The 15,218-nt window shown below is 44.8% G+C and overlaps 1 long non-coding RNA gene across 1 annotated transcript; it reads right to left on the bottom strand.

Annotated features, from left to right (window-relative positions):
• Window positions 1-2,739: 2,739 nt before the first annotated feature.
• Window positions 2,740-14,975, bottom strand: LOC139078209 (uncharacterized). The gene is made up of 2 exons (XR_011531063.1): window positions 14,868-14,975; window positions 2,740-4,600 (listed from the first exon to the last, which is right to left on the bottom strand). It is a non-coding gene; the product is annotated as an uncharacterized lncRNA (long non-coding RNA).
• Between the last annotated feature and the right edge of the window lie 243 nt (window positions 14,976-15,218).

Here is a 15,218-nt window from a genome sequence, read left to right as displayed (position 1 = left end):
GGGAGGACCTTGGGTAAGCCCCTTCCTCACTCGGGGCCTGAATTTCTCCACCTATACATTGAGGGGGTTTTTATTGAGCACCTGCTGTGTGCTGAGCACTGGGGCTGTGTGTGAACAGGACAGACACAGTCCCTGCCCTCGAGCTGACTTTCTAGTGGAAGAAACAGCCCAGTAGCCACTTGGCAAGTATTTACTGAGCTCTGCTCTGCACAGACAGCTCCAGGCACTGGGAGTTCTGCGGTGAATAACCATTGTTCTTCATGGAGCTTCCATTCTGGTCGGGGAGTCAGGCAGACAAATAGAAGGATGACCCTGGCTGGGCCAGGGCAAAGGTGGTAAGAGGATGACCATAAGAAGCACGGCAAGACCTGAATAACCTGATGGGCAAGGAGGTAAGAAGGGGTCAGCCTTCAGACAACGTTTTAAAGGTAGATTCCACAAGACTGGCTGATGGATTAGAGAACTCTAGAGAGAAAGAGGAATTAAGGATGATTCGAGTTTTTGGAATAGTGAGGCACGCCATTATAATTACAAAATGAAGCACATGTCTGAAGCAACCCAAGAGGCTCATCATGAGTTTTCCAACAGCACTTAATGTGGCACCTGAGCTTGACTGGGAGTCAGGAGTCAGCGAGGGCTGCCTGGAGGAAGTGACCTCAGAGCCAGGGCCTGAAGAGTGAATAAGTTGCCATAAGTGTGTAAGAGTTATATACACAAATGCACAGGATGAACGAGAGCTTTCTTCAGGCCAAAGGAAAACTGGTGTGTCTGGAATCGGGAGGGACCTCCTGCATCGAGATGATGCCTGAGAGGTGGGGTGAGGGGACCAAACTTGATCCTGAGGGCAGTGAGAGCCAGACGAGGGTTGTAAGTCAGGGAGTGACATGGCCCCTTAGAGCTCCTAAAGTGCCCTCTGGCTGCTCTGTCAAGAAGGCTCTGGAAAGAGAGCAGAGGGAAGAAGGCACGGTTTGGTTAACGATCCATTTCTGAGGGTGGACAGGCCAGGTGTGTGTCTTGGGTCACCATTCCTGGTCTTTGGGCAAGTTACCCAACCTCTCTAAGTTTCAACTTTCTCTTCCATGAAATGGGTGTGATGGCAGTACCATCTCACACGATTGTGGTCAAGATTGAACAAGGTAACCCAACAGAGCTTCGGGGAGGACTGGATGTCAAAAGGGAGCCTTTAGGCAGGCTCCCTCGGAAGAGGGAGGAGATGCTCCTCACGGAGTTCCACGTGACTGCGGCCAGAGGTCGAGAGGGGTCTGGGAAAGCCAGCAAGGACTCCAGGGACAAGAAGTCCAGCTGGGGGGCGGGCCTGGAGGCGGGGCCTGCGTTGGGTGCTCTGTCCCGCCCGCTTTCAGGGGCGAGCTCCACTGCCCCCTGGTGGCCGAGGGATGCGACCTGACGGCCGCTCCCACCCCAAGATGCCCTGGCGCAGTGCCCACGACCTCTGTCTCCCGCCTGGCCAGCTTTCCCCGGTGTCCTCTATCCTCTGCCCTGCTCACCAGAGGACGTCTACACTTCTAATCCTCGGGTACCGAATTCAGAGCTTGCCACAGCTCTCCCGGGGCTCACAGTCACCATTCTCCCTAGTTCAAGACCAAAGCCTCCAGCCCCGCACCCACTCCTATGCCCAAGGTGCATCCCTGGCCCCTGGCCCTTACCCTAGCCACTCAAGTCCCCTCCCCAGATTCTTGATATCCTTCTAGAAACGTCTTTTCACACACGGCCAAATACATAGATATAAATACATTTTGATCCTCCCTCTTTTTTGTATGCAAATAGTAACACACTGTCCCTTGCTTTTGCCACCTAAGTAACGTATCCTCTAGAAGTTTCCACATTCATACATGAATTCCCGTGTACTCATCATGCAATTTGAACGGTTAACAACTCGTGGCAGCTTCATTCTTTTTTTCCAGCTGTAGCGTTCCACAAATTTTTTAACCAGACCTCTAACTCAGTGATTCTCAGCCTGAAGCATGCCATGGCACACACGTAACATATTGGAATTGCACTCTGCGGGAGAGCCAGAAGGAGTTTGGGACTGTCTATGTGGGTCCTGGGGAAAAATTAATTCCATTTCTATATATGTATTTTTATGATAAGAGAAATGAAATACAACACATTTCACAGAGAAGATATGAGGTATTAACATTGATTAAAACATCCAAATACATTATTTAAAAATTTATTTCTTGAGAGACTTGATCTCGTTCCTGTGAACACAACGTTTTTCTGTGAGGTTTTATGATTGAAGCTGTTTACACAGTTCCTGATCAAGGCTTATTAATGAGGCTCTCTTCAAACTCCTGGTAGTCAGCGTCCGCAAGAAACTTTGTAACCTCAAGTAGGGGATAAAAGAAAATTGTAAACCATTCCAAAGCTTACAGTTGAAACTGTATTTAATGCTCCGCTAGCTCTTCCCCTCGTTGACAAATATAATGTAATCAAATGGATTTCAAATCCCAATGATCTTTGTCATTTGGGGCATTTTAAACTAATGATGAGTTCCAGAACATAGGAGATGATGGAAAGCTTTCAAATTCTTTTTTTTTTTTTTTGAGAAAATTATAACTTATTAAAACTGGGCAACACTGTATAGCACAAAGGAAGAGAGAGAGAGGGAGGAGAGGAAGGAAGGAAGGGAAGGAAAGGGAATTCTAGGCCAGTTTACTTTGGAACATGCAAGCTGAAGTTCTGATTATAATATTAACAAATAGAATCTAACAACATATGAAGAGAATAATACGTCATGACCTAGTAGGGTTTATTCCAGGAAAATAAGATTGAGTCAATATATGAAATCTTTCAACATAATTCATTATATTGAAACATTAACAAAATCCTTATAGCATTTCAGTAGATATCAAAATAGTGTTTTGTGAAATTCAACATCTATTCATGATTTAAAGAAAAATATTTTAGGGGCTGGCCCAGTGGCGCAGCGGTTAAGTTCGCACGTTCCCTTCTCAGCGGCCCAGGGTTCGCAGGTTCAGATCCCGGGTGCGGACATGGTACTGCTTGGCAAAAGCCATGCTGTGGTAGGCATCCCACGTATAAAGTAGAGGAAGATGGGCACAGATGTTAGCTCAGGGCCAATCTTCCTCATCGAAAAGAGGAGGATTGGCAGCAGTTAGCTCAGGGCTAATCTTCCTCAAAAAAAAAAAAAAAAATTTTAGCAAGCTAAGGATTGAAAGTTAGCTTTCACTTTTTCATACTCTTCTAATTCTATAAGAGTTTAAGACAATGATTGTGTGCATTGCTTGTGCAATTTTAAAAAATTAAGTCATGCAGAAAAATCAGCCACTTACATCATGATCAAGTTCATTACATAATGTCCAGCTCTCCATTTTTCTATCTCCACCATCACAGCCTTTGTCATGAGACAAAAATAACAAGAACTTTTTTTAATATATAGAAAATAATAGAAATGAACATATATGATCTCTATAAATTTGTCATCTTTGATTTTTTTTAAGATTTTTATTTATTTTATTTTTTTTTCCTTTTTCTCCCCAAAGCTCCCCGGTACATAGTTGTGCATTTTTAGTTGTGGGTCCTTCTAGTTGTGGCATGTGGGACGCCTCCCCAGTATGGCCTCATGAGCGGCGCCATGTCCGAGCCCAGGATTCGAACCAGCGAAACCTGGGGCCGCCGAAGCGGATTGCTCGAACTTAACCATTCAGCCACGGGGCGGCCCTGTCTTTGATTTTTAATGAATATCCATGCACCGATGTTAGAATTCTGGGCATATGAAGCATTAATTCCCTCCTGAATTATTTAAACCATCCCATTTCGGTAGGTTCACACGTGAATAATTAGCTTGAATAATTCCATGATAAAGAGCCTTATGAATTCTTAGGAAATCTAAATGGTCTTACTACAAAGTTTTAATGTCAATCTTAAAATTTGAGGGAGTCATTCTTGAAACACTAAGGTACAGAGAATATGGACATAAAGGAAGAAAAAGGTCTTCCAAAAATAAAAAAGAACATAAACATAATGTAGCGGCCTAGCCAACAAGGTCGTTTGTGAATTTGTTGCTGAGTGGGAAACCACCAGACGCCACATCAGAAAGGCTTGACTCAAATTGCACCGATGTAAAAAATGGCCCCCACCTGCCAAGCAAAACAAAACAATGTGCTGTGTCCTATTGTGTTATAAAAATAATAACAAAAAACGAAAATAGTGATAAGGCCCCTGTTTGCAAAGCATTTACGTGGTGGAGCATGTCTCCACAGCTGGTTGGCCGTCCATCTTAGGCACATGAATCTCACCTGGGTTTTATGGCAAGCTCCCTGGGCACCTGGGAAACAAGTTCCTCCAGTGGCTCCACGGACGTGGTGGAGGGTCCTTGGGGAGGGTGGTGGCCCTCCCAGATGGGTGGCCATGTGCTCTGTGGCTGACCGCTGCTGCAGATGTCTAACAAGGAAGAGCCCAACCTTGGCTGCGCTCAGTTCATCTTGGGGGAGCAGCAGGCGCCAGAGGAGAGACAGGCTGTGTAGTGGTTAGAGCAGAATTCTGAAACCAGGTTGACTAGGGGAGCTGGGTGCTCTTGGACAAGTGACTTAACTTCTCTGTGCCTGAGTTTCTTCACCTGTAAAATAGGGATGATAATTCCTAATGGGGTGGTTATGCAGATTTTATGCTTATAAACAGTGCCTAAGAATGCATCTGGCAGCATAAATACTATATAAATTTTACCAGGCTATGCTATCAGACCCCACACCCCTCACCACCACTGCTCTAAGGACCACTGAGGGGACTGGTCTGGGGACTCCAACTGTCCCAAGCTCTAACCTTGATATGGATATCCCCCAAGAGCAAGGCTTAAAATAAGGATTCGGGTGTAAGCAGTTTAAGTGGTGATCCCAGGGCGGTGAGGCCGGGAAGGACAGGAAGACAATACAGCACCCAATGACGGGTAAGTTGCCACTTCAGGCAATGGGGCTCCTTCCCAAGGGATCCTTTGAAAGACCCTGAAACATTCTAGGGGCAAGAACACCGAGGTACTTATCCACCAAGTCCCATGCCTCATCAGCTGAAGGCTGCTCCTGGGTTATTTCTCCTCGGCATTGGGCACTTCCGGCCTGCCTTGTGCTTGGGTCAAGCATAAACCTATGTCAGAGACACAGGTGCCTGTTCCCTTGAATGAGAACTGTCCACCAAAGCTGCACATGACCTCTGAGGGTGGTCTGAGGGCACATTGTGGGGCACCAACACGTCTGCCACAACCTGTGAAACTTTGTGGCACACCAGGTGGTAAACTGCTTGAGGGAGGAACAATTTGATAGTTGTCAAATTTTGCTAATCCAAGTGATACTGCAATAAACAACCTCATATATCCATCGTTTTGCACACGTGCGAGTGTATCCACAGGATATTAGTATAAGTAGAATTGCTGGACCAAAGGATATGTTCCTGTGTCATTTTGATGGAGACAGCCAGAACCGGCCTCCTGTGACACTGCCTGTCTCCTGCACCCTTGCCAACATCCGTGCTAATACTCTTTGATCTTTGTCAATCTGGTCGATGAAAAAATAGTATCCCATACTTTAAATTTTCATTTTCCAAACTCTAATTGAGGTCGGCATCTTTTAATAGTTTGAAAGCCATCTGTACCCCTAATAAGTTAATGGATCTACACAATGACCAACGAAGGCTGGAGATAGCGCAAAAAGACAGGCCTCGTGTGCTTCCTGGCAAAGGAACACAGCACGTCCATGAAATATTCTTGCCCCAAAAGTCAAATCTGAATTTGACGAAAGCCTCTAAATGTAACCACCATTGATGGAAAATACAGGGGACAGAGGGACATAATAAATGATCCATGGGAATGTAATCAGTAAAATGCAGGCTGGAGGCAACTTCTCAGGACACGTAACCGCACTTCTGCACTTCCACTTCCGGGAAGATGGAGCAGATGTACTTTTCCCTTTCTCTACTGCTAAGTAGAACTAACAACCCTGGACGATGTATACAAAGCAAACCTAAGAAAGCTCTGAAAGGTGGAGAGGAAGCACACCCACCATGCACCTCAGAACCTGAGGAACGACATGGCAGCGAGTTCTCTGGGCATTCTTTCTGCCTCAGAGATCCTAGACTCACAGCTGAAGAGGCAAGAGCTGGCTACCCAAAAAAGCCCACGGTCAGAGAAAACAAAAAACAGCCCCAGCAAAGCCTGCACACTCTAGTCAAAGGATTAGGAAAGGAACAACCTAGCAAAACAGAAAATTCTTAGACAATAATAGCTCTACTCCAGCCAAATACCACTGAAAAGACTATGGCATCAGCCAAGGCTGAGTGGGGAGCCCAGACTTCCACCTTCACGAGTCAAGGTTCCCCAACACCCCCACCAATGTGGGGCATTGTGAGATAAGGTCAAGGGAACCAAAACTGTCATCTGTGCTGGCCAGGAATGAGCCCTCTCCTGCCGCCCCCTTTCCCTGAAATGTCAAGGAAGACCACACTGGGACCCCAGAATTCCTCCCCCACCTGGCGATAATGCAAGTGGGTAAAGGGACATAAAAGAAGGTAAAGTCCTACACTTCACTCAACCTGGTAAAATGATGACACCAGTAGACTGTGTTAAATTATGTATAAATAATGTAATACCTAGTGCAATCACTAAAAAATGTATGCAAAGAGACTCACTCAAAAACTATAGATAAATTCAAATGGAATTGGAAAAAAAATGTTCAAATAACCCACAGGAAGGCAGAAAAAAGAAAACAGGGAAATGAATAACAGAAAGAACGCACCGAAAATAAAAAAAAAACAAAACTTGACAGATATATCTTAGCATACCAATAATTATATTAAATGTAAATGTCTGAATATACCAATTAAAAGACAGATATTGGCAGAGCAAATTTGAGAAATCAACTATATATTGTTTGTAGGAGACTCACTTCAAATATATAGGCAGGTTGAAAGAAAAAGGATAAAAAAGATATATCTTGCAAACACTAATCAAAGGAAAACAGCAAAACTTGATAGAACTAAAAGGAGAAACAGACAAATCCGCAATCAATACCCTTCTCTCAACAACTGACAGAACAACTAGACAGAAAAGTCCCCAATGACATAGGAGAACTCAACACCACCAGCCACCAACAGGATCCAATTGACATTAACAACAGCAGCAGAACACACATTCTTTCCAAGTGCCCACAGCACATAAACCAAGATCGGCCATATTCTGGGCAATAAAACAAACCTCAACAAATTTAAAAGAATTGAAATCATACAAAGTACGTTCTCTTACCACAATGAACTCAAAACTAGAAATCAATAACAGAAAGATAACATGAAAATCTCCAACACTTAGAAACTAAACAACACATTTCTAAATAATTCATGGGTCAAAGAGGATGTCTCAAGGGAAATAAAAAATACATTGAACTGAGTGAAATGAAAATACAACATATTAAAATTTGTGGGATGTGGTTAAAGCAGTGCCAAGAGGGAAATTTATGCAATAAATGCATACATTAGAAATGAGAAAAAGTCTCAACTCAATGGTCTAAGCTTCTACCTCAAGAAACTAGAAAAAGCAGAACTCACAAAAGTAAACTCAAAACAACAGAAGGAAATAATCAAGATCAGAGCAGAAATCAGTGAAATCTCAAGACATCCAAAGAAATAAAGAACTCTGATAAAGGGAACTACATAGGTAAATATAAAAGGAATGTATTGTATTTTTGGTTTGTAACTCTCTTTATTTCTACATGATTTTAAACACAAATGCAGGGTGCCAGCCTGGTGGTGTAGTGGTTAAGTTTGCATGCTCTGCTTTGGCAGTCCAGGGTTCACAGGTTCAGATCCTGGGTGTGGACCTACCCACCACTCATCAAGCCATGCTGTGGTGGCATCTCACATACAAAATAGAGGAAGGCAGCCACAGATGTTAGCTCAGTGACAATCTTCCTCAAGCAAAAAGAGGAAGATTGGCAACAGATGTTACCTCGGGGCCAATCTTCCATACCAAAAAATAAGTAAATAAAAATAAAACACAAATGCAAAAAAATTAGAAATCTATGTTAATGGACATACAATATATAAAGATATAACTTGTGACAAAAATAATATAAAGGGGGCAGCATGGAGCTGTGTAGGAGCAGTTTTTGTCTATTATAGGAGTTAATTTGGTATGAATTCAAACTAAATTGTTATAAATTTAAGATGTTAATTGTAATCCCTGTGGTGACCATCAAGAAAATATCCTAAAAATATACACCAAAGGAAATGAGAAGAAATGGAGGACTTGCAACAGTGTAAACCAATTAGACCTAACAAACATCTGTAGAACAGCAAAATACACATTCTGTAGTGCACATGAAATGTGCTCCAGGATAGACAGTACGTTAAACCAGAGGACAAGTCTCAACAAATTTAAAACACTGAAATCATGTAATGTATGCTAGAAATCAATAACAGGAGGAAAACTGGGAAATGCACAAATTTGTAGAAATTAAACAACAAACTGTTAAATAACCAATGAATCAAAGAAGAAATCACAGAGGAAATTAGAAAATACTTAGAGACAAAGGACCAAAAACTTATGGGAAGCAGTAAAAGTCGTGCTCAGAGGGACATTTATAGCAGTAAATGCAACTTATTACTCGAAAAGTACAAACTACCATAATTCACCCGATATGAAATAGATCATTTGAATGGCCCTGTAACAGTTAAGGAAATTGATTTTGTAGTTTAAAAACTTCCCCCTTCCAAAAATCTCTAGGCTCAGATGATTCCATTGGAGAATTCCACTAAATGTTTAAAAGAAGAATTAACACTGTTTATGCACAATCGCTTCCAGAAAATAGAAGAGGAGGGAAGCGATTACCTTGATACCAAAACCAAAGATTCAGAGGAACCGACTGCAATCTTTAGAGTTAAGATGGATTCTCATTCTAAGAAAATTCAAATCAAGAAAATGTTTTTATAAGGCAATCAGGGAAATTTGCGTACTGACTAAATGTTAAGAAAATATTAAGACTTTTTATGTACATTAATACTATTTTGGTTGTGTATATTAAAATAGTCCTTATTGTTTAGAGACACATACTGAAATATTTACGGATGAAATAATGTGACACCTGGGATGTATTTAAAATCATTCAGGGCTGGGGATGGGGAAGTCAGGGGACCATGAGCAGATATTTGTGGACCCCAGGGAGGCACATGGAGGTTGTTAGACTATTCTTCTCTGTATGTTTAAAATTTTCCATATGAACTTTTTAGGCCACTTGTTTTCTTTTTTTATAATCTTCCTGGTCATGACTTTTGTAACACTTTCTATTGCATTCTTGTTTTTTCTTACTGATTTGTCAGACTTCTTTTTTAAAAACGTGTTAAGGAAATCAGCCCTTTATCACTCATACACATAAATACTTCTTAGTTTCTTATTTGTCTTTTGAGTATCTTTCTCTTTTTTTACAGAAAATTTTAATATTACTGGATATTTTGGCCCAAATGTTTTGACCCCGTAGATATATTTACCCCAGGACTATTTTGACTATTTTGAGTTTTGAATCCAAATATTTTTATCAGAATTACACTAATCTTAATACATCAAGAAAGAGTTTTCTTGAGCAAGCTGCATGAAGCCAATTTAATTCCTTGATCCGTTATTTTATGACCAAAGTTAAATTCTTTCTAATGTCTCCTATTTTGAATTTAATTTTCCAAAATGAGTTTTCCATGACAATCACTTGGTTTCATAGAGTAAATGCCGCCATGAAGATTTAATTCTTCTCTCAGTCATTTTTAGTCCACATCTGATTTCACTGGTTTCCTGCCATTGTGTGTTGTCTACTGTGTCCATTATTTCTAATTGGTCCAATTTTTTCAGGTCAAATTTGATTCTCTAAATGTCATAATTTTATTTTCTGTTGGGATCTTAGTCAACATCTGATTCAATGTGGTTTGAGTTTCTGTCACCTTGATTCTGTGTTGGTATTTCTACACATCTGTGGTAGGTTGTATTATTTGCTCACAATTCTACTTTCCCTTGCCTCTACCCATTGATGCTGGGCTTGACTGTGGATGGCAGACTATATTTTCCAAAGATGGCCACGACAATATTTCCCATCTCATGTGCTTCTCACGTCTTCCACTGTGCTCTTGATGTCCTCCCATCGTGTAGCGAAGTTTATGTCCTTTCCACCTTGAACCTGGGTGAAAGTGTGAGTGCCTTGACCAATGGGGTTTGACAGAAGTGATGCTATGTGTCTTCTGAGGCTAGATGATAAAAATGCAATACACTTCCCACTTGCTCTCTTGGAACACTTGCTCTTGGGATCCACCCACCGTGCTTTGAGGGAGCCCAAACTAGCCTGCACAGAGAGAGCACCTGCGGATGCCACAGAGAGGTGTTCCAGGTGACAGCTCCTGCTGAGGTCCCAGCAGATAGCCAGCATCAACCACCAGATGTGTGAGTGAAAACACCTCCAGAAGGTTCTGGCCACGGCCTTTGAGTGTTTCCAGCCGAGGCTCCAGATGTTCTAGAGCAGAGGCAAGCAGTTCCCACTGTGCCCTGCCTGAATTCCTGACCAGCAGAATCGGTGAGCATAATAAAATGGTTGTGTGATGCCTCTAAGTTTTGGGGTGGTTTGTAATGCAGCAAGAGTAACTGAAACATGGGGCCAACCCTGTGGCTGAGTGGTTAAGTTCGCGCGCTCCACTTCAGCGGCCCGAGGTTTCGCTGGTTTGAATCCTGGGCGCGGACATGGCACGGCTCATCAAGACACGCTGAGGCGGCGTCCCACATGCCACAACTAGAAGGACCCACAACTAGGAATACACAATGTACCAGGGGGCTTTGGGGAGAAAAAGGAAAAAAATAAAATCTGAAAAAAAAGAGTAACTGAAACACCATGGGACCCGCTTTGGCCAATAGAATGTGGTGCTGGTTCTGTGTGCCCTAGTTAGGAGTGTCCCCATGTGTCCTCATTGTCTGTCTGCCCCCCAGGAGTCTCTGACTCATCTGCCATGCAAAGACTGTGCCCCAGGTGCCCCTGGTCCCAGAACAAGGAGACTGATGGAATAATCCTGAACTCAACTATTATGAGCTGAACTGTGTCCCCTGCAAACGCGTATAAGTCCTAACCCCAACACCTCAGAATGTGACAGTATTTGGAGTCAGGGCCTTTAAAGAGGTGATGAAGTTAACACGAGGTCGTTGGGGAAAGCCCTAACCCAATCTGACCGGTATCCTTATTAGAAGAGGAAATCTGGACACACAGAGAGACGCCAGGGACACACACACACACACAGAGGAAAGACCATATGAAGACACAGCAAGAAGGCAGCTGTCCACAAGCCAAGGGGAGAGGCATCCAAAGAAACCAATCCTCCGCCACCCCGATCTTGGACTTGTACCTCCAGAACCGTGAGAAAGTGCGTTTCTGTGTTTTAAGCTCCAGGCTGTGGGCTTTTGTTCTGGAAGCCCTAGCAACCGAAATGCCAACCTGCAGCCCGGAACCAAAGCCAGTGGATCCCAGTAGAGCCTCAGCCAACCCACAGGCCCATGAAGGATAGAAACAAAGGCCCAATGTTGTAAGCCGCCAAGTTCTGGGGTTGTTTCTTACACAGCATTATTGTAGGGGAAAAATTGACTAGTACAACATGTAATTTTTCCTGGGCCAGTTCTGACAATTTTCTTTGTTATCTGCAACACGATTCCTTAGCAATTTATTAATCCAAACAAATTTGACTGTCCATGTATTTTGACATCTTCAGTTATGTCCCAATGGCTCCTGCTGCCAGCAAAACATCAGAGTCTGGGTCAAAACAATGGAGTCCAAGCATGTTATGGGATATTTCATTATTTTCCAGTTTTATTGAGAAATAATTGACATACATCACTGAATAAGTTTAAGGTGAACAGCATTATGTTTGATCTGCATATATTGTGAAATGATTACCACAATAGGTTCAGCTGACAGCCATCCTCTCATGTAGATTAAAAAAAAGAAAAGGAAAAGGGAAAAAAATTTCTCCTTGTCATGAGAGCTGAAGATTTACTCTCTTCACAACTTTTCCATATGTCCGACAGCAGCGTTAGCTACAGTCATCATGTTGTACGTTACATCCCGAGTACTTATTTATGTTATAACTGGAATTTGTGCGACTGTGCCCATGCCAGTCCTGCCCAACAGGCTGGGAGACCTGGGGGCAGGCCCCTGTTTGCTCCATGTCTGGATCCCCCGCGTCTCTCACGCTAAGGCAGCGACTGATGCATGGATCCCTCAGGTTAGAGAGAGCCTGGGGTCAAGGCAGCTGCAGGCAGCTGCCAGTAGAGGGGGCTGGAGAGGCTGTTTCAGGAGGAAAGCCGGCTGCTTTTTCTGGTTCTGGAATGTGTGTGTGTGTGTGTGTGTGTGTGTGTGTGTTCTTGTTCCTGCCGTGTGGTTGGTCAGATAAAAATTAAATGGATGTTCAAGGCTCCTCAGACTCTGGCCCCTCGTACTCCGCATCTCCATCTTTCCCTGCTTTCTTCCAGACTTGTCTCTTCAGTAGAAGCAGCAAAGTCTCCAAGGCCCTGAGAGGCTCCTACCTCCCCGCCTTCCTTGTCTATCTCTTCCTTCTCCTCTGACATCCCTTTATTTCCTCTCTCATGCCATGGTCCTCACTACCACATGGCCTTTGCACATGCTTTTCTCTGCCTATAGTGCTGTTCTACTACCCCTTTCACTAGTTTACACCTGGTCATCCTTCATATCTCAAGTCTGAGGACACTTCCTCAGGGAAGCCCTCCCTAACTTCTGTAGATTAGGTCAGTTCCCCCTGTAGGTCAGCCCAAGTACCATGTAGCTCCCCTTCCTGGCACTCATTTGTCCTAGAATTCATTGGGCTTGACCTTCTGATTAATGTCTGCTCCCCATTCCTGCCTTTCAGATTCATGAGGACTGGAATGAGGTCTCAGTCCCTCTGTTCCCAGAGCCAAGTACACAGTGGAGGCACAATAAATATTGGTTGATTGACTGAATATCGTGTCCCAGCTGCTCTGCTGAATCCTTCCACTGGCATCCGGGGTGTCAGTGGAGGTGTGCTGCCCGGACTTGTCTTCAGGAGAACCTTGAGGAGGCTATGCTATGACGAGGGGAGTTGTGTGACCACCTCCAGCTGCTGCACTTTCAGATCAGCTGCCGTGTCCACGCTGAGGCCACCGTCCTCCTGGGCTGCTCCCAGCCAAGAGCTGAGCACAGCAGGGTTTGGGGGATGGGTCAGTTTTGCCCAGTACAGGATTCCTCTGATGGGCATCTTTTGCTCTGGGGCTGCCCATTGGCCTGGCCAAGACTTCCTTAAAGACGCGGTGCCAGCTCTCAATTTGCTGCCTCTCAGCTCCAAATTCGCCCTTCAGTGCCTGCCCTACGATAATGAACTGGACTCTGAGCCCAGCCTCCCTTCCAGTGAGACGCTAAGCTTTGCCAGTAGAGGGTGTTGGAGGGGACAGTTCAGGAGGAAAGCTGGCTTCTCTTTCTGGTTCTGGGACATGTATGTGTTCTTGCTCCTGCTGTGCGGTTGGTCAGCAGCGTGTGAGGACACCTGGTGGACTTGCGCTGCAGCCAGGAGCCCGGTGTTCACAGCCTATCAGCGCCCTTGCAGCCCCTCAGCCTGGGGACCATCATCTTGCAACCCTCCTACTGCGGGGACCACACCCTCTAGGCCTCACACCTGCAGGGGTGCCCCATCCCACCCGCCAGCCTCAGCTCCCTTAAGCCTCTGAGAGTTGCTTCCTTCTTGCCCAGTGACCCACAGCTCCGGCCCAAGCAGTGCAGCAAACTGCCCACCATCCAGTGGGTTTCAGCCACACCTTCTCAATGAGGTCTGAACCCCAGCTTGGGGAAGGCACCCCCGTCCAAGGTTATCCTTCACTGGGCATGCTCCCTAGGATACCCTTTAAAGTTCTCTCTCCATCTGTGTAGTTACTCTCCTGGGTAAGGTTAATAATTCTTTTTTTTTTTAAAGATTTTATTTTTTTCCTTTTTCTCCCCAAAGCCCCCCGGTACGTAGTTGTATATTCTTCATTGTGGGTCCTTCTAGTTGTGGTATGTGGGATGCTGCCTCAGCGTGGTTTGATGAGCAGTGCCATGTCCGCGCCCAGGATTCGAACCAACGAAACACTGGGCTGCCTGCAGCGGAGCGCACGAACTTAACCACTCGGCCACGGGGCCAGCCCCAAGGTTAATAATTCTTTACGTTAAACAGCCCGTTTACGTCACCCTATGGTTTCTGTCTCCTGGCTGGATGCAGACCATAAAGCGTGCTGAAGCCCAGGGCTCTTCCTATCCAGTCCTGCTTCCTCCCTTCTCTCCTCCCACAGGGGCCAGGCCTGCGTCACCGCCAGAAGGTTCTCACCACCTGCTCCTGCCCCTGCTCTTCTTTAGCCTTCACAGGCTTTACTCCCCACAAATCAGTTCACATCTTTAATTCCTTCTTGGCATTAGCTTCTTGGAGACCCAAACTGACGCAACTTCTCATCATGCTCAGAATAAAATCCCATGAGGCCTGTATAATCTGCTTTCCACCCCAAGACCAACCCTCTACACCACAGCCACTTTCCTTCTTCTCTCCAAGCCACTCTACTCCAGTCACTCCAGTCGAATGGAGTCACTGTGGCCTGCTTGATGTTCCTGCACATGCAAACCAGAATCCCACCTCAGGGTCTTTGCACTTGCTGTTCTTTGATACAAGGCTTGTTCCCTCGTTTCATTCAGACCTCTTCTCAAATGCCACCTCCTCCAAGAGGCCTTCCCCAACCACCCCCAAAACCCCCTTGAATTCTGTTCCTTTATCCTGCTTTGTTTTCTTTCGTCATAGTACTTATTACCATGCAACATGCTGGATAATACACTTACTGATTCATTTTTCTGTCTCCCGCAGCGAGGGAGGTGTCTCCTCCATGAGGCCAGAGACTTGGTCTGTCCTGTTCACCACTGCATCCCCAGGGCCTGGATTAGTACCTGGCACACAGTAGGTGCTCAATGAATATTTGTTAATTGACTGAATAAAGGAGTGTCCTTGCCTTTCTTCAAGCCATTCCCTCTGCCTGAAATGCCTTCCCTTCTCCTTCCTGCCTTTCCTAATCCCCCCTATCCTTTAAGACTCATCCCCAGCCACTCCTCCTCCAGGAAGCCCTCCCTGACAAGCTGGGCTCTGAGCCCCCGGAAAGTGGCTTATTCTTGCCCCTCACCTGCTGTACCGCCTAA

Source organism: Equus przewalskii, chromosome 21 (genome assembly GCF_037783145.1).
Source record: "Equus przewalskii isolate Varuska chromosome 21, EquPr2, whole genome shotgun sequence".
Lineage (NCBI taxonomy): Eukaryota > Metazoa > Chordata > Mammalia > Perissodactyla > Equidae > Equus > Equus przewalskii.
This window is presented reverse-complemented; position numbering and strand designations above follow the sequence as displayed.